This window comes from Equus quagga, chromosome 9, assembly GCF_021613505.1.
Source record: "Equus quagga isolate Etosha38 chromosome 9, UCLA_HA_Equagga_1.0, whole genome shotgun sequence".
Taxonomy (NCBI): domain Eukaryota; kingdom Metazoa; phylum Chordata; class Mammalia; order Perissodactyla; family Equidae; genus Equus; species Equus quagga.
Window position 1 is genome coordinate 84,065,488 of NC_060275.1, and position 19,513 is coordinate 84,085,000.

Genomic DNA, 19,513 nt, shown 5'->3' on the forward strand with positions numbered 1-19,513 from the left:
AAAGTGCCGGCTTCTAGTGTCTGTCATCAAATTACTATAGAATATTCGACCACAGCTTGACTTATCCTCTAAGTAGAATCCAAGAAAGATTAAGTCTTTGTGGAGATGATATCTAGGAACTTAAAAAAAAACTAGTGCTGAGTAGCTAAGAGAGTAGATTTTAAAAGTCCTCATCACAGAGAAAAAAATTTTGTAACTACATGTGGTGATAGATGTTAACTAGACTTATTTTGGCAATCATTTTGCAATGTATACAAATACCAAATCATTATGTCATACACCTGAAACTAATAAAATGTTATATGTCAATTATACGTCAATAATAATAAAAAAAGAGTGTGAGCGTATTTTCCTTCAGCAAATGTTTTCTTAGAAACCAAAGAAAAGCAAGAAGCCAGAAGTTTTAAAGGAAAAATAATCAATAGATTCTTGGAAAATATGGTAATAGATGCTAGGAAAATATGGCCTAAATATTTAGGTAAAATATGGTGTGGTTGACAAGAAAAGAAAAAGGAGGACTTAACAACTGAAAGAGTACAACTGTACTCAACAGGGAGAGGGAAAGAGGCTGAGTTATGAGAATGATTTAGAGAAAGATTTATGAGAAATAGAGGATTCAGCTTATTTTCTCAGATAGGTTTCACTCAAGTTTTTCTTCTTTCTCAGACTTAATGCCTATAGGAGAAAATTCAGTGGAGCAAATATTTTTAATGACTATGCTATGTAATGTAAAATAAGGAATGACTTAGGGAAAGAGAGACACATTTATTATTAATGTCAACACAAGACAGAATGTTCTAGAGGAGATAGAATTGTATCCCTGAGATCTTTGAAGACTTCAGGGAGGAGGTAGTCTACTCCCTGACTTCGAAAATGGGTAGGCCATTGAAGTTGACTATGTGAATATAGACCACTGCAGGCAAGAGGGTGGGGTATTTCAGAAATAGTAAGCATCCTATTGTGGCTATCCCTTAGGGTGTTAGAGCTACAGGTAGACATTCTCATAAGAACTATGGGTGATAAGGTAGGGTGGGATTAAGCGACAAAGAGTTATGGAAAATTCATTCTTTGTCCCAAGATCAGTCATTGAAGGTTTTTAAGCAGGAAAATAAGATCAGATAAGATTAGTAAAATAGTCCTGATGTCAATATGGAAGATAGAGAAAACAACAACTAGGAGACGGTTAAAATGCTCATAGTTGCTAGTAAGAAGATAAGAAGAGCAGAGTTGGTAGAAAAGAGACACAGGAACAGAAATAAATGACATGAAAGAGGTAATATGAGTAGAATTTGTTTATTAAACAAGTAGGAGGGTAAGGAAGACAGAAGAGTTGATGATGACTCGGATATTTGGAGCCTAAGCAAAGGGAATGGATTTTTCTGGCTTTGGATGACAGATTCAGTTTGGGTTGTATTGAACTGTGCAGCATGTGCTTAGAAATTTGAGTCTGAATTTTTAGAAACATAGATGTGCAAGGCACTTGCATTGAAGTTATCTTTAGAGTTGTAAGAGGGTGGGATCCAAAGGGAGTAGGAACAAAAGAGAAGAAAAAGGGACAGGAACGAAATGTTAAGAATAAAGAAAAACAAATAAGGGCAGGTGACGGTGAAGGTCACATCTTTAAATATGCAATTTTAATAGGGTTTTCTACACGCACCTTTCTCAGCAAAGCTTTAATCTTAAAACTGCGAAGTGTCAGTCAATTAAATTTTATACTTTCAAGTTCTTTCAGGGCACCATAAGGATTAGTTGACCTCACAGATATACATCAATTAACCTCAAAGAGTGCTTTTCATATTACAATAGTACTTTATAATAGTATTTTGATGTTATGTTCAAGAAAACTGCAAACTATAGTAAACTTGTAACTTTAAAGGATGTAGTTGCAATGGATAAGGAGAAAAAAGATTTTGTCTAACTGATGAATTTCGGATTCTAAAATTAGAAATTATTCTTAATTTACTCACATATTTATCAATGTGCTGCTTAAGGGTGGAAAATATTTTTGAAAACAATTTGCTTAGTGCTTCTTGATAAAGTTATAATAAATAGTATTTTCTTGCTAATTAATAAGGAGGTGGACATGGATAAGCCCACCAAAATAATTCAAATTTCCATTTTCAGTTAAGACTCTCTACCTGTTTTTCCCATTTTCCCTCTCCCTCTCTCAAATGCAGCGGAGCAAGGTGAAGGAGTGGCCCATGCAGGTACCTGAGTCTGGGGCTCAAGAGCTGAGGCCCGTGATCTAGGCTGGACCGTGAGACCCAGGACAATGCACTCCACATTTGCATCTGTCTGTGTCAGATGAAGAGATTGACTGCAACATGTTAGCCCCTCCTCTGCACAGTAAAAGCACATTAATGAGAATTGCCTGCCATCTTCCTAAGGAGAAATTTCAGGACGGCTCATTATGCTTCACTCTATCCAGAAATTTTCTCTAGCATCTTCAGAGATGCTGGAGAACTGCCTCACAGAAGTACTAGGAGCTAGCAGGAGAAGGAACTCATTCTCTCCTACGATATCTGCCCAGTAGAAACTCCTCCCCCTTTGTTTCCAAGGCTCTGGATCCTCTTTATGTCTCCAGTGTGTATGGGCAAGACACAGTGCTGTCATACTTAAGAAGAAGCATCATGCTGGACTCCCAGCCAAGACGACCAAGCTCTATCACTTACCTGCCTGCCCCACAGCCCACAGCCAGGCCTAATCAAATCCCTGGTTAGACCAATCCACCGTGTGCCTCCACCACTGCTCATCATGGTGACAGAGATTTACATTCCTCTGCTAGCTCTTACTCACATAGCTCACAGAAACAATTGCCTGCCTTTCTTGGGAGAGATAAATGGAGTTTTACTCCAGCAAATGGTACTCCAGCCAAACCAGAGTGGCCTAATTTAGAGAGTAGAACAGCTCTAGAAGCATTTTCATAATTTTGCCTTTCTTATTTCTGAAGGATTCACTGAAGCTATAGTCAGAGTAGTAATGAATTTGGGGATAGCATTAAACATTGAACTTATTCTCTCGCCACATTATCCCAATTCTCAAAGCCATGAAGATAGTAGTCATTTTAGTGACATTTTTCCCATTTGTAATTGCTCTCCTAGCTAAAGACATTTAGAAGGGAAAGGATCCAAAATACCAGGTCAATTAGAATAAATATAAAACCACCAGGCATAAATCATTAGCAAGTAGGTTATAAGCCTTTTAAGTATGCATTTCTATATCACCTTTTTTCTAGTTCTCTGTCATTTGGTTTTCTCTCCACGAGTGGTAATTTGCTCCTTATGGATTGTTTTTGCATTCCTGGAAATAATGTTATTTCATAGCACTTACTTGAACACGAGCTTGAAAATCTCTGACAAATTTTATTTGTGTCATATTAGTCTAATTTAGTCTTTTTATAAATTAGGTAATCATCCACCTTAACATTTCACTGTTTTAATTGTATTGAAAACTGTAAAATAAAAGAATATCATTAAAGAGAAGCTACACAGATGACTGCCTTGAGTTATATTTTTCCCTACCTTCTCTGGTTTAGCCCTGGTGTAAGAACCTTGAAGAAAATAAAGTTGTCAGGAGGCAGACATTATTTTTAAAAAGTAAAAGGAAGTCTTCTCTAGAAAAAAATGGATAAAATGTTACTAAATAATCAGGAATTAGTTGTGTAAGAACTTTGATATTCACATTAATGTTGTGAATAAAGAAATATTTCCCTTATTTAACACATTTCTTTTAAATCTCATGCCAGATTATAATGATTTCTTTTTAAAAACATTAATGTTTATATCTTATGATAGTCAAGTTTTATACAGATATTTTCTTCAGTATGGAGTATACCCGATTCAAAAATTTTAACTTTGAACTTTTGTCTTATTTAAATAAGGGGAAACACATGTACCTCAAAGACCATGTGCAAATAATGGTTTGTACAGATGGAAAAGAGACGTAACAGTAACTTAAAAGACCATTTTGGCCAACAGAGATATGATCTCCTCTGATATAACATTAGTAAGCCACCTCGTGGAAGTCATTGGGTTTTGTTGCAGCCTGAGAAGCTGTTTAGTCAAACAAGTTGTATAGAACCAATTCGGGCATCCTAAGACACAGGATCCCCCTGCCCAGGTAAATGACTCCTTTCCTGTGAACTCGACTCTTATCTAAGCTCAGTTATTTAAAGTCCACAGGTGAAGTGTGAAATTGCATGATGAAACCCACAGAAACAAAAAAGAGACAAATTTACAACGAATTATTTTCTAAAGAGGAAATTTTTTATGTGTAAGGCATAAGTTAGGTTGGACTGCAGGTTTTCCTATCAACTAAGCTGTGAGACTTAAATAAGTAGTATAAGGACATGACAATGCATTAGGAAAAATCTAATCCAGAGTAACAAGCAATAATTAGCCCTGGAGAGAAATATTAAGAAACAAACAAACAAACAGACCTCTAGTGCAGAGGAAAGAAAAAAAGACAATCACAAAACTATAGAGATATTTATTTATCATGATGGAGACTTTCTCTCTGGATCATAACTAAACAGATATCCTTCCCATTTCTTTATACTCCTCCGTGTTGTCTAACTGTCCTCCTTCAGGTAATTGGACTCCAACAGCTACAGTTAAAGTTTTGCTCCACCTGAAGGGGGATCCCTTAATCTCAACTAATGGTAGAGCAGCTACTGTCTCTCCGCACTCTGGGGAGTCACAGCGCATGCGTGTGTGTGTGTGCATGTATACATCGAATTGGGGAAGTCAAATTCTAGAAAGATACTGGATTTGTGTTATTTGTTTGACATGAAGCTACAGACACCCCAAAGAGCCCAGTTTTTTCAAATTCACCCATTTGTAAAAACTATGTATATTCTTGACCAAAAAAATGCAGGAAATTTAAAATGCTCATGTCTTACAGAAACAGCATCTTAGGAAATTCATTTTTCTTATCATCATCTATTCTTTGTCTCTTAACTAATTATCTAAACTGAAATAGCAATAAAGATGTCATTCGTATCTATCTTTTTATCCTTCAAAAAGTTTGTACAACTTGGATTATGCAAAAGAAATTTTATTAAATAATAGTTTTTAAAAATGTGAATACCATATATATTCCAGAATTATATTGCCCTGCTATTGTAGACTTCACAAAGGGATTTATACAATTAACGCCATTGCAATTGTGATTTATCCTGCATCATTCAACTCTGAGCCTTATATAAAGGGGCTCTTGGATCAGCATGCCCCGACATTAGCACTGATAAATCAAAGAACAGAAACTATTTTCAAGCTGAAATGATTCAAGAAACTATTTAAGATCCTAGTAATGTTTCAATGAAGAAATATGAATGAGGATTTGGATTTCGATTGGATAATTTTGCCGACATGTTTCTAGAAAAGATTAACTGAAGTAGTCATATGTCTGAACTGAGTGTACAGAGTTATTTCACTTGGGAGAACAAGATTTCTGTGCTGGCAGGTGATGAAGGGCCACATAGGTGATGTACATACACCCTGGAAAACACTAGAAATCAACTGTGCACCTGTTTTAGGAGAGATTTTTGAGTGTGTGTGTGAAGGTAGAGTTTCCTAAGCCTGGGAATGTCTTTAGTGTTTGACTTAACTTTTCTTTGGTCTAATCTTTGGAGCATTCGTACATTAAGCTCTGAGAAACATTTTCAAGTATTTTCTTGTGCCCTGCGATTGTAATATGAAAAAGGAGATAGCAGATATAATTTCAACACAGCTCATTTTCAGAGCACGGGTTTCTTATTTGCTGTGTTAAGAGTGAATAAAGGCATATCATTTAAATGAACTGGCATTTATAATATATATAAATATATATAATATATGTAGTTATGTCTTCAAAATAAAATAAAATGAAGTTCTAACATCTGCGTACACCAGATACACTTAGATTAAACTTAGTAGAGAATCAACACTTATACTAAATATGCAAATATTTTTGTACAAAAATAAACATTTGGAGAGATCATATTATGCATGTGGTGGGTGGGATATAATATGGGTATTCCTTATACTATGAGTAAATGTGGAAAGTTAGAATATCTGTACCAAAAATGTATGATATTAAAAAAGTAAGATCTTGTTATGATAAAGACCAGTAAAGGGAGATTTTTGTATACCTCTTAATAATTTTATTTTGCTCTCTGTATCTATTTGAAATTTACTTTCTAATGGTACTGACCTCAGAAATTTAGCAAAATTTTCAATATTTTATACTCAGGAGCCTTGGTTAATATACTAATGAGCAACTTGAAATATAAAACACCCATGGAATTCTGTGTTTCATTTTGACAAATTTTAGAATTTGAAAACTAGAATTATCCAGGTATAGCCTGTTATGAAACCAGTCTGGCTTGGTTAAACTATATTCAGTAATACATATAGCTATTTGAGATGTCTGATTATTTTCCTATTTTTTCATTTTTTTTTTTAAGTAGGAAGAAGGATCTTTTTTTTTAAAAGACATTTGAATTTCCTCACCAGCCACATTTCTCTTTGGTATTTCATCAGGAATTTCGGCATGCTATATGTGTGTGAGTGTGTTTGCATGCACGCCTGTGCACATATATGTGCAAGGGTGACTTTTCTAACATTATGCTTTTAAATCTGACAAGGTCATATAAGCTGGGGGAAAAAAAGCAAAGGGTCATCAAAAGGGGAAAAATAACAGAACTATGGTGAAATGGCTCTCTGTCGGCCTTGGTATTGATTCAGAGTGTGTCAAAAGGGTCTTTTGTCGTGCCCCTACCACGGCATACTAATTTGCTAGATCAAGTCTGTCAGAATATCGACTGGAAGTAAAGAACTACAGTGGCAGCTTTTGTGTTCCATACAGCAGGGAGCCTGTGTGTGAAACAGGATTATCAGGGGGTCATGAAGAGAGTCAAAGGATGTCCATCACTTCCCTTCTGGTAATGTAATGGGGCGGGTGCCCGGGTGTGATTAAGATGTAGGAGACAGGAGGCATAGCAGTGAACAAATCAGAAACACACACATGCAAATCAGGTTGGCTGCTGTTAACCACATATTTTTAATGAAAAATTCAATAGCAGACTAAACAAATATCTAAACAGCTGCATTCAGCTAACATATCAAATGGTCTATTCAACATCCTTTCTTGAAAAGCAAATATACAAAACATGGAAATGCCTATCGAGTCTGCATTTTTCTTTAAATATCACTTTGCAATCTACAAGTGTTTCTTCTGCAGTCTGTGTGTTCCTGGCACAACCTTCAGACTATTAAGTATCAATTTAAATTTTTTTTATAAAATAAGATATAGTATTTACCATGTCACAGCTCAGTCTCACCATCACCACTGGCATTATAGAGTTTTGGCTTGGTTTTTTTTCACTGGCTTTGTTGCAGTAGCAAAATAGCTTCCTTGAGTGGAAAAAAAATGTATGATGGAAAATTCATAGCCTTGTCAGAATATTGATGCCTAGGAACAGGCTTTGGACTTATAATAGTATAGTAAACATATCAATACTTTGTATAGGACATAGATAAAAGATGATGTAAGAATTTTTCATAATAGAAGCTGAGAATTTTTTGTATCATCTTTATTTCTACTTCCCTCACACTCTGCATTGGGTATTTATTTATTCACTCATTCAAGAAATACTGATTTAAGTTCCCACTCTCCGTCAGGTGCTGGCTACATGCTGGGGCTACAGAAATGAATAAGATAAGTTCTCTGTCTTGAAGACTAAATGATCCAATGGAGGCACAAATTATTTATGTTTGTAATTTTGCTGATTTCTATATCACAACATAGACAAAACATCCGAAGGAGGACTAGTGTGCGACCGGAAAGGTTTCGGATGTTTGCTGATTGGTCCTGCCGTAAATAAACCATCAGCTAGCAGGGACTAAATGTGAACTAGAAAGATTCTAGTCTGTGTTGTTTGCAAAGAATGTTCTAGCTTACTTTATGATAGGGGAATAAAGCCTATTGGTAACAAACACTTATCTTCCATCCAAAACACCTGAATAAAGCGGCTACAACTCTGAAGACTTCTGGCTCCTGTCTTAACCTTACCACTGAGGGCTGCATTTAACTGGGAGCTATTATCTGAAGCCACCTCTGCATGTCTTGCTAATGCCTGCTAAGGGCTGCTGCCCTCGCCTATGTTGATGGAGCTCACGGGTGTGACTGTGGAGAAGAAGACTTTAGCTAGTCAATATTTAATGATGCAAGAGGAGAGACATGACTCTATGTGTCATGCCTTCAGAGAGTAGCTGCCTTTTGGTTTTGGTTTTGGTTTTCTCCTCTTAATTCACCTTATCTTGGTTTTCCCCCAAGTCACTCATTCTCAGTCTTCCCTCTTAGGGATTTTCCCCTTTATCTCAATCTTGCAAAGTTGAGGGTCTTGGATTTCTTTTCTCCTCTCTGTCTGAACCCTATCTCCTTATGAGCGTCTTCATTACTAAGGATTTAAAAGCCCTCTATAAACTCACGACATCGAGTTGTATATCTGGTCCAAGCCTGTAGCTTGACACCTTATGGGTCCAAAACTCATTTCTCTCCTGATCTTCCTCATCTCGGTAAGTGTATCTCTAAGTATTCTGTTGCTAAACAAACATACAAAAATTTAATGGGGGGAGGGAAACTCCTGCTTAATTCTTTAAATTTCCTTACCCTCATCAGGCATAGGCAACCCATCACTAAAACAGTAAAGGGTCTACCTCTGATATGTATCTTCAATATGTCTGTTTTTCTCTAACTCCACTATCACTACTTTGATTGCAACATCAACTCTTAGCTGTGTTTCTACAATATCCTCCTAACTGGTCTCTCTGTATTCACTCTTGCCGCTCTACAATCCATCCCTCAATTATCTTTCAAAGTATAAATCCTGTTATAGGTTTAAAAAGCATTTAGATCTAATATCTTTTTCTGCCACCAATATATTAGGCCTCCTCAGTGAGTTTCCACCTCTAGGCTTCCCACCAACATATAGCCTGGTTTGTCCTACACAACATAGTACTTCGCTGCAATCAAATATCGTCTCCAGTGTTCTCTGATTATTTTATATACCCACATCTCAACCATAGATCCTTTAAATAGTAATAATAATAAAGCATTGAGCTCCTACTATGTGCTAGGGATAGTTCTAAATTCTTTCCATGTAAGAACTCCTCTTATCAGATAGTTATAATATAATTTCTACTTTATAAATGAGGAAACTGGGACACAGAGAAGTTAAATAATAAGCTTAAAGGAATAAAATTGCTAAATGATTTTCAATGAATAGGTCTCATATTTCAGTACCACACAGAGAATAGATTATTGATTAATACTTACAGAATAAAATTGCCATAGAAATAAAGATAATCCAAAGATTTATATCGTTCTGTTTCTAGTCATTCTTCAGGTGTCCACCAAAGAAGACCTATTAAAAAGAAAGAAAATCAGTCAAATGAAATTGCACCAACTTCTTTCTAATCAGTTCACAGAACATTTTTATTTTCTCACTTTAAGAATTCTTAAAATACCTCAAGATTATTAAGCAATTCTACGTTAAAGTCTTCCACCAGTCTGTGAATTTGCTTATGTTTTATCTTTATATTTTATAAATTATATTCTTAATCCCATTTTAAAAGAAAACCTGTAGAAATAATGAAAAATGAACTAAAAATTCAAGTGATCATTTGAAACCAGGATGGATATATGTATAAAAGTAGGCCCAACAGCTTTGAAAATTCCCCTGACAAAAATGGAAATTGGGGGCCACTGAGAGAAACCCCCACTAGGTTCCGCTGGGATATAGAGGGGAAATGGCTGAATATTATAGGATCAAGAAAGAAGAGTATTTTCCATGATTCCCTGATGCTACAGAAGAAGAAATACAACTCAGTCTTGTGGAGTGAGCCTGGCCCTTCCAGCCCTGTCACCTGTGACTCCTGCCTTCCCCTGCCAAATTGGAAGAGTTATGGCGATTAGAGCCTATGGGAAAAAAGTTTGTACACATACACGTGTTTACCTAAGAAAAAATTAAAATTGTTGGAAAAATAACATAATAAATTACACTGTATTAAATAAAGCTCACTCAGTGTCTGTAAATTATTATCAATTTAGACTGGATGATGTTAGTCAGAATCATGCAGTTTCATGCCATTTATAACCAGTATTTCAATGTAAACTAAAATCCAAAGAGATGTTTTCTTTAAAATGTTGAGGTTCTTTTTCCTTTTCCCTTCAATCCCAGTGAATAAGATTAGAAGGATTTTTCTTATACATGTATAAGCATCATCACTTCATATGATCATGAATCCTAACTGCGTTGGAATGTTGACAAGACTCTGATACATAATTTCTCCAGTGAGAATGTTTTTTAAAAGTTAACCTCCAATTTAAAAGATCTCCTAAGCAAGTTTGTGATTATCATTAAAAATTTTATTTATTAATTTCTAAATAGAAATTCTTTGGTTATGCCACATTTCCAAACGGGCTTTCCAAATGTTCATCCATGTTCCCATGAGTTAACGGAAAATCTTAGTGAAGAGAAGGAAAATCCAGGCACACACTGAACTTCCATTTGTGAGAGCAAGTTAGGTCCCGAGAATCCAATCCCTTTTGAAAGGAGATCAAAGCCACACAACTCAACACATGTTTGAGATATCTAATTTATATCAGGACTAGATGAATCCAGATGCACATTGGGTCCAACATCTTGAACTATTTGCCAAATGTTTAAGACTTAATAAAATCTAAACTCCACCTGGCACCTTTAGGTTAATTTTAAAGCAATCATTATTCCCCAGGAAACTGAAAACATGTGTTTCTGATTTGTTCACACTTAAGTCATCAAAATATTATTTCACAAAGTGATTTGATATCCAAGAAACCTTTTGGATACTCTTTTTCCTGGAAATAAGAAATCTGATTTTGCCTAAGGAATTTGTCTAATTCCTCTGTTAGGACAGGCTTCCGTCATCACAATAAGGCAGATAGATGCCTTAAGTGACACCAACCAGTATCCTGGCTAGTGGCAGACCGTGTATCCTTCTGCATCAAACTCCCACCCGCTGCCCCACACAAGACTCCTTTCTCAAACTGAGAAACCAAAATGCTCTGTCTTCCTTGGTATTCAGTGTCATCCATAAGGGAAGATTTCCAAGCACTTGTAGAGAGAGATGAGTCTGGTTGTGCTCTCCGTTCCTCCACTTAGTAGCTCTGAGACTTTTAAGAAGACTCTTAACCTCTCAGGGCTTTATCTACGTCATCTGCAAAATTCTGGTGAGAAACATTATCACTTATTGCAGGAATTAGGCTAAAGACTTTCCCAGGAACTTTTTCCTAGAAAACACTTATTAAAAAACTCAGAGTGCTCTAAAGCACAATTCCAGATGTGATAGGAAAAAGCAGAAGGGACAGTGGATATGCCTGTTTTTAATTAAAATAAAAATATCAGAACAGAGGAAAACTTATGTTTAAAAACCTCCAATAAATCAACCAGAAAATTGACTGTGCATTTAAAATGCAGATTCCAAGGGATCTGAGTCCTAAAATATTATTGGGTAGTAGTCTTCCTAACCCTGCATCCACCCTTGCCCGGATCCTTCTGTTGTGTATTCTCCAGACAGCAACCTATAAAAAGAAATCACATTATGTTCGTCCCCTGCATAAACATCCCAATAGCTTTTCACTATACTCAGAAGAAGTTCATGTCCTTACTATAGTCTAAGACAAGCTCCTACCAGATCTGAGCCCTGGCCATCTGCCTGACCTCATCTCCCACCACTGTGCCCTGCATACTTAATACATTGGCTTCCTGGTCCCCAACACACTCAGGGTCTTTGTTCTTGCTGCTCCTTCTGTCTACAATACTCTTCTTCCAGATAGTCCCATGGCTTACTCCTTCCCTTCGTTCAATTCTATGTTCAAACAGTACCTACCCCAGGGCGCTCCCCAACTGCCACAGCTCAGAGAGCATCCCAAGGCACAATCTCTTCCTTTATTCTATTTTACTTTTCTTCAAACATTTCTTACTCTCGACATTTTATCTGTTTGAAATTTTGTAGTCTTTGTTCTGTATGCCCATTACCTATAAATAATGTGATAACCAATAAATATTTGTTAAATAAATGAATAAAAAGGTACACTTTTTAAATCCATGTTAACAAATTACTTCAAGTAAATTCTACCAATTTATATATCCTCCAATGGTGTATATAATAATCACTTTTACTGCACCATCAGCAATACTGGGTTCTTAATATGCACAATGTGGTGGAAGGTATTTATATATAATTTTTGATAGGTAGCAAACGTTCATGGTTGTCTAAATGAACAACCTTTGGACGTTAATCATTCTTCTTTTATTAGAACTATGTTCATGCCATTAGCCCATTTCTAAATTGGAGTCTACATCTTTAAAAGATTAACTTGTAATAACTTTTTTACAGAAAAGTATTAATGATTTGACTGTCATATATGTTGCATTGTTTTCCAGCTTGTTTTTCTGGATATACTGATATGCAGTTTTAAAAAATTTTTGACTTGGTGAAATTTAGCAAGGTTATTATTAAGACTCTTCCTTTGCTAGTAAATGAATGTTCACCCACATTTTCTTCTGGTTCTTTATAGTTTCATTCAAAGGTAAATATTTTAAAGCAAGAGATGTTTTTTCTAGTTTAATTTTCCAACCGAATGATAATTGATACTTTTGTATCATGTATGGTCATGAAGTAACTTTAGAGTAAATTATTCCTAATGTAATGGGTTTGTCTCGAAGGGTATTTTAACTAAACAAAGTACATTTCGCAAGCCTTGCAAAATATTGCACTCCAGAGATTCTGCAAATGTTTCTACTCATCTGGCTCAATCATCTATTGAATAGAAGAGGGTATGTTGACCACTTCAAACTCACATTTAAAGTTTAGATTCATCCACCTTCTCTTAGAAGGGATTAACAACTCGTTTTAGAATCTATTTATTTATATTTTCTGCAGATATTGCCACTTCAGATAATAAGTTTATGACCATATTAATTTTTAATTTTTCCTAAATTCACTTTCCTCATTTTACAATATCTTTCAGATTCTAAAATTTCCTTCATTTACGTGTCTATTTATTCATTAACTTATGCAATGAACATTTATGGAACATCTGCCATATGGAAAATGCTGCTCTAGGCACTCCAGAGGGTTCAAAAAGGAATTGGGTGCTATTTCTGTTCTCATAAAGTTTACAATAGGCATTATCTCGTTTCATCCTGAGAACACTCTGTAAGTCCTGTTATCTCCATTTTACAGATGTGAAAACCGAAGCACAGAAAGATTAATTAATTTGCTCAAGTTCACTCAGCTAGTAAGTGGTAGAGCTGGAAATCAAACCCAAGGAAGCTGGTTTCAAAGACCACGCTCTTAATAATTATGCTAAAGCTGCCTCTGTGGAGGAGGATGATAAAAGTGGAGAAAGTATCAAAAGTTTCAGAATAGTTAGATAATATTGACCAAAACTGGGGGATGAGAAATTTATACAAAAGTAGTGTTTAGGAAAGAGGCAAAAAGTGTTAGGAAAGTGGGGAAGAGATTAAGAGCATAGAAAGTTTAAAGGAAGGAAAGAAATTAAGGGCATAGAAACCAGTTTGAAGCTTTTTAATGTCAGAGGGGTGGGAGTAGGGTGGAGTCATAAAGACCTCAACTTAGGTCATGGCCATAGAAAGAAGTGAGAAAAGTTTGGAGCCAATTTAAAGAGTAAAATTGATGGTTGGTAGCAACTTGTTGGATGTGGAGACAAGGAAGAGTAGAGTCAATAATGACTATGCATTTAATCCTAATTGATAGAGAAAACAGTTTTTCTTTATAAAAATAGAGAACCAGATGGAAATGCAGGCCTAAGAAGAATGACGGTTGGTAGAAGTTTGACCCCTATCTCTACTGAAAATGTAGCATAGTCAGTTGGGAATGTAGGATGTAACTGTGGGAATCACACAGTGGGATATGCAGATTTGGGAGTAATCCTCAAAGCCTTAGAAGCTAAAGCCTTGAGAGTGAATGCTCTTGCCAATGCATAAAACATAAAGAGAAAACAAGAAGGTCAAAAAGCATGTGGAATTCTACAGTTAGGAAAAGTGGAAGACTGAACCAGAGGGGTTCTTTTGAAGGGTGCAAGGAAAACTATAAAGAAAACAAAGGGAAGAGAGAAAAGACCACCAGGAATGCTTGAAATGCTGTAAAAGGGTTGCATAGTGCTGAGGAATTGTCATTTTATTTAGTAACTACTTTGAGCCTTTAGAAAGTTTATGGGGCAGCTTTAGTAGAATAATGCAGACAAAGGCTAGGTGGCAAAGGAGAAACGGCAGAGTGGTGGCAAAGGAGAAACGGCAGAGTGGTGGTAAAGGAGGTGGTAACGTAGAAAGCAACCTCCCTTCTAGAATGTGTAGGAGCAGAAGGAAAATGATGGTAATAGATGGAGGGTACGGTAAGGTCGAAGAAAAAGACGCTTTCATGATGGAGGGTGGAGAACTGTAGGATGAGGAGAAGAAAAATAGAAAAAGTTGGCCTGAATATGAGATAACAGCCTCTAGTGAGCACTTACTATATTGTGATTTGCATGAATTTCCCCTTTTCCACAATAACCTTAATAGGTCCTATTTAACATAAGGGAAAACAAAGGCACCTTGAGGTTAGGTAAGTTGCCAAGGGTCATGTGGACAGGAAGGCATGAGGCCATAGAAACTCCAGAGCCAGAACCTTTTCCCACCTGCTTCCCCATCCTTAGGGCAGGTGGAGAGGCCCAAGGAAGAGCTGGGGAGCTGGACGGAAAGCAGGACTGGGAGCTACAATAAAAGATACCAAAATATTGACAGCAACTGCTTCTAGGTAATGGCATTTAGAGACACCGGGGAAAAGAAGGCTGTCCTTTTAATTTTGATGTTATTTTTATTTTATGCAATGAGCAGAATAATAAGCACTATCAAGAGTAGAAGTGACAACTTGAATTTAAATGAAGGGATTTTTGTTTTAGTTCAAACGTCACCCTATCAGCTATATAAATAAATGGGGTGTATTTGTATAACGAAAATAACACAGCAAAAAATTTAAACCATAAAACTAAAAAGTAATTTGTGAAAAGTAAAATCTTTTGACAGCCCCAGTCTTATTCTTAAAAAATAATTTCTGATAATAATTTTTGTGTGTTCTTTAGAAACATATATACATGCATATATAAGTGATAGGTATGTGTGTATATATTTCTGTATCTTGATTTTTACAAAAACAAAACTACAAATGTTTTGGAGAGTATTCCACATCACCACTTATTTTTCTGAGCAGCTTCATAGTATTCTCTTAAATGTATGACAATAATACATTTAGTTAATTCCTCATTACTGAACATTTTCTTTTCGATAATTTTTTTCTTATTACAGACCAAGACAATGAACGCTTTGTCCAATAGTATGCATTCTTGTGGGAAAAAATTACTAGGCTTGGAATTTCATTTTAAAGTTGTATAAGTATTGCCAAACTTCTATCCTCAAAGGTTGTACTGATTTCCGTTCCCACTGAGACTGCCTGTTGCCCCATCCCTTGCCAAATTTATGTGTTGCCAAACTTTTTAATTTTTGATGATCTGATATACACAAAATTGTATCATTTTAATTTACACTTACAAAATTACGAGGACGATTGAACATTTTTCATGTATTTATAGGAACTGTTGGATTTTATCTTTAATTATAGTAACAAAGATATAAATGTACCGGCCAAAAAAGAGAGAGGGTAAAAGAAACTTTCATGAGTCAAAAGAGGCCTGGTGGGAAGAGTGGCAGAAGAACTGACATCAGAAGGGAATAAGCATTAATCAGTTGAGGTGGAACTAGAGGGATGAGCCTCAGAAAGGAAACAACTTCCTTTTTCTGAGAGGGGAGCCAGGGAGGGGAAGATGGGAGAAAGGAAAGGGTGGTTGTGAGGTGGAGAAGCATCAAAGCTGAGTTGGCGTTAGGCAATTTTTTTCATGGTTCTTAACTTCCACGGAAAAGTTCTCATAGCTCTTATAAGGCCGCACAACCATTTTAGAGAGTCAGATTCTTTCTTCTTGTCCCTTTCCATGTCCTTCCCTCAAAGACTGGGCCATACTTCTGAGTTGAATCTTTGTGTATCTGAAGAATAAAAATGTCTTTTTTTGATGAACACATTTTCAGGTGCAAAAGGCTATGGGTGCCTACGGTAACATCTGGTTGGAATTTAATGGAACTTTCTATTTAAACATTAGCCCTTTTAATTAATTTTTTTCTTCTGAAATATTGCAAAAGCCTATGGGAAATATAGTCAATGGACTGTTCTAAGAATGATCACACTGTCATGTACATTTTCTAATTTGATAATTACAATACCTGTTTGAGGAATAATAATGTTTTCATTAACACATCATATCCTTAACCCAAGAAACATGAGTACAATGTAATCTAACTCTATTTATTGTACTTCGTACTTACCATGTTCCAACCACTCCCAGGTCACTGGGAATTCAACAGAGAATCAGTCACAGTCCCATTGTGGACAGAAGCAAATAAATGCTTAATTAATACTAAGTGTGAATTCTAAGACCAGATCATTATAAGAAAGCATAGAATGTGTGACTGCAGTATCAGGAAGAGGGGAAGATCCTTGTAGAACCTGTAGTTGAGCCAGAACTAAAGGATAATAAATCGTTTATTTTTTAAGCACTAAAAACCTAATTCTCTCCTATATAACTCACAATGTGCAGTAGCTACAACAAACCTACTCTTGTGCCAGATATAAGATTTTAAGTTCATCACTGGTCACAAGATCTTTGAATTTTCTATGAGATTCTTTGACGTGCTAAAACTGAAAGTGGAAGTGTGGAATACATGGAAGATCCATCAGGTGGAAATATTATATTCTTCCAATCTATATTGTGCTTCCTCAGTAATTTATATTAATCTCATCAACTTCTAATGATTCTAAGAGGCTTCATTCCTAAAATTTTAAATTCAAGTGTTATGTAATGTTCCTGATGTATGCAGAACATATTATTGTTGCTGTTATTGTTGTGCAAGCTGATTTATCTTACCAAGTAGTAATATTAGAAGACATAGTCTATATTCTCATCTACTCCCCAAACCTGTCATTCTTAGTATTTACTTTGAATTACAGACATCTCCCTGATAAAGGCATATGTATTATCACTCCATGTTTGTAATAACTTGTGGAATGTGTATTTGATCAAAGCCATTTTTTAAATACCAGGTCTCAGAGTCAACTTAGAAAGGGAAAATCTTAGTGATGAAATAACCATTTAAAAAAAACTCATAGAAAACAAAAAATCTAGTTAATTAAGATGCAATTGGAACTAATGGCTTTTATTTTTAGTGATACTGGAAATGGCTAAAGGATACATCGTTGTAGGAAAGAAATACCAGAACTAGGGAGGAGTAGAGAGTTCCAGCATTCCCTTTAAAACAAAATCACTAAAATCACAGTTCAGATCCTAAAAGGGATGTTTCAGCTTTACGTCACTAGCCCTAGATAATGAGAATACATGAAAGTCGTTCAGAAGAGTCAATTTAAAGGCTACATCCTGACTGATGTGAGTGGCTGCAGTCAGCTGTGACATTGTTGGAAACAAATGCAGTCTATAATTAATGATCTTCGCCTGAACTAACTGTATTGTACTGAAATTAATGAAGTGTATATTTATTCATAGGGTATGTTTGGCTATGAATTGGCTATTAATCCCTTCAATTCATGAGAGCTCTATTATCCTCAGGATTTGTGTTTGGGATTTCCTTAAAAATATGACCACTTTATAACAAATCTGTTCAGTTTCTTAATCTGGTTTGCAAGATCTTCTCATGGTCTCATAATCACCCTGAATGATCTTTCCAATTTTCTCTCCCACAATTCCCCACATTAAGCCAAATTGGACTATTCACTCCTTTCCAAATAAACCTCAACTTTATTCTCCCTAGAAACCTCTTTCCCTTGTCTGTACCTGAAATTCCTTATGTCCTCTCTTATGTGTCAGCTCCCTAGGATCAGGACCTAAAACAAGGACTTACATGCAAAGCATTTATTGAGAAAGCATTCTGCTCCCAGGAGAAACCACAAAGAGCCTGGCAGAAGCAAGATAGTGAAGGGGATGAAGTCAGCCGAGGGTGTGATTTTGGAGAAAGTCTCAGCCTCAGCCTGATCCAAGGAGGAGCTCTGGAATGCCAATTACACCTCAGAGTCTGTCCTGATTTGAGAAGTTTTCTTCTCCTCCAACAGTCGTTGGCAAAGTGGCCAATAAGTGGGGCAAACAAAAACCTGTGAGCTTATGCAGGTTAAAGAAGCCAAAGACCACAGAAACGGGGAGAGGCACAAAGATATGGATGGTCACAGATCTTTGGGGATCTGGGCAGAGCACCAACAGTGTCAACAATACAAATGTCACATTTTCAAATGATCCATGAGGATGTCCTCAGACAAAGTTATTAGGATCCCTGTAGGGTGTTGAATTAGTCGTATGACACAGTTCTTATTCTGCCTTGTACTTTCTTGATTTGGGTACTGTCTTAATCACCTTGAGGACACTGGTTATGTCTTATTCATTATTGCAGTCTCTCAGATTCCTATCCTAGTGACTGGCATTAATTGGATATGTGATTTAAAAGGTCACTGACTTGATATGAGGAGACAAACACCTTTGAATGGGGTCCACAATGGACCCATCTTGTTACCAAATTCTTCAATTTAACAAATAATCATATAATAAAGTTCCATTGTTATTTCTAGATGAAGAAATCAACTAGAAACTAAAAGAGAAGACTCATTTATTAAGTCAATATCTAAAATAAAAAGCTTAAAGTGCGAAACACTTGGAAAAACTTGAGTTCCAAATTTTTCAGAACTCAAAAGAAGAAAGTGATGACTTCCTAATAACTCTCTAACTTGATAAATCCCTGCTATTTTATTTTTTTTAAAGATTGACTGGCCCTGAGCTAACATCTCTTGCTAATATTGTTTTCTTCTGCCCAAAGCACCCCAGTACATAGTTGTATATTCTAGTTGCCGGTCCTTCTGGATGAGCTATGCAGGACGCCGCCTCAGCATGGTTTGATGAGCAGTGCTAGATCCGCGCCCAGGATCTGTGCAGGGGAACCCCTCGGCTGCCAAAGTGGAGCACATGAACTTAACCACTGGCCACTTGGCTCCCCTAATCCCTACTCTTTGGAGACTTCATAAAGTTTGCAGAGTGGAGATCGGGCAGAAGGGGATTTTGCCACTGAGCCATGGCCTGCGAGGTCTTATTCGCTATTACTAAGGGATTTGCTGGCATATCTTTGCTCTAGTGCCCAAACCACCTATGACTTGACTCCTATTTATGTAATTCTTATTTCTTTTAGTTACCATACTTTGTTTCATTACCATGAGTAAGAAGTTTGTATGCTGCTACTTTTGATCTCTGGAAGAAAGAGAAGGAAAAAAAATGAATCTCAAGTGAGATAACCCAAACATGTCATACAGCTAACACTGATCAAAGAGTG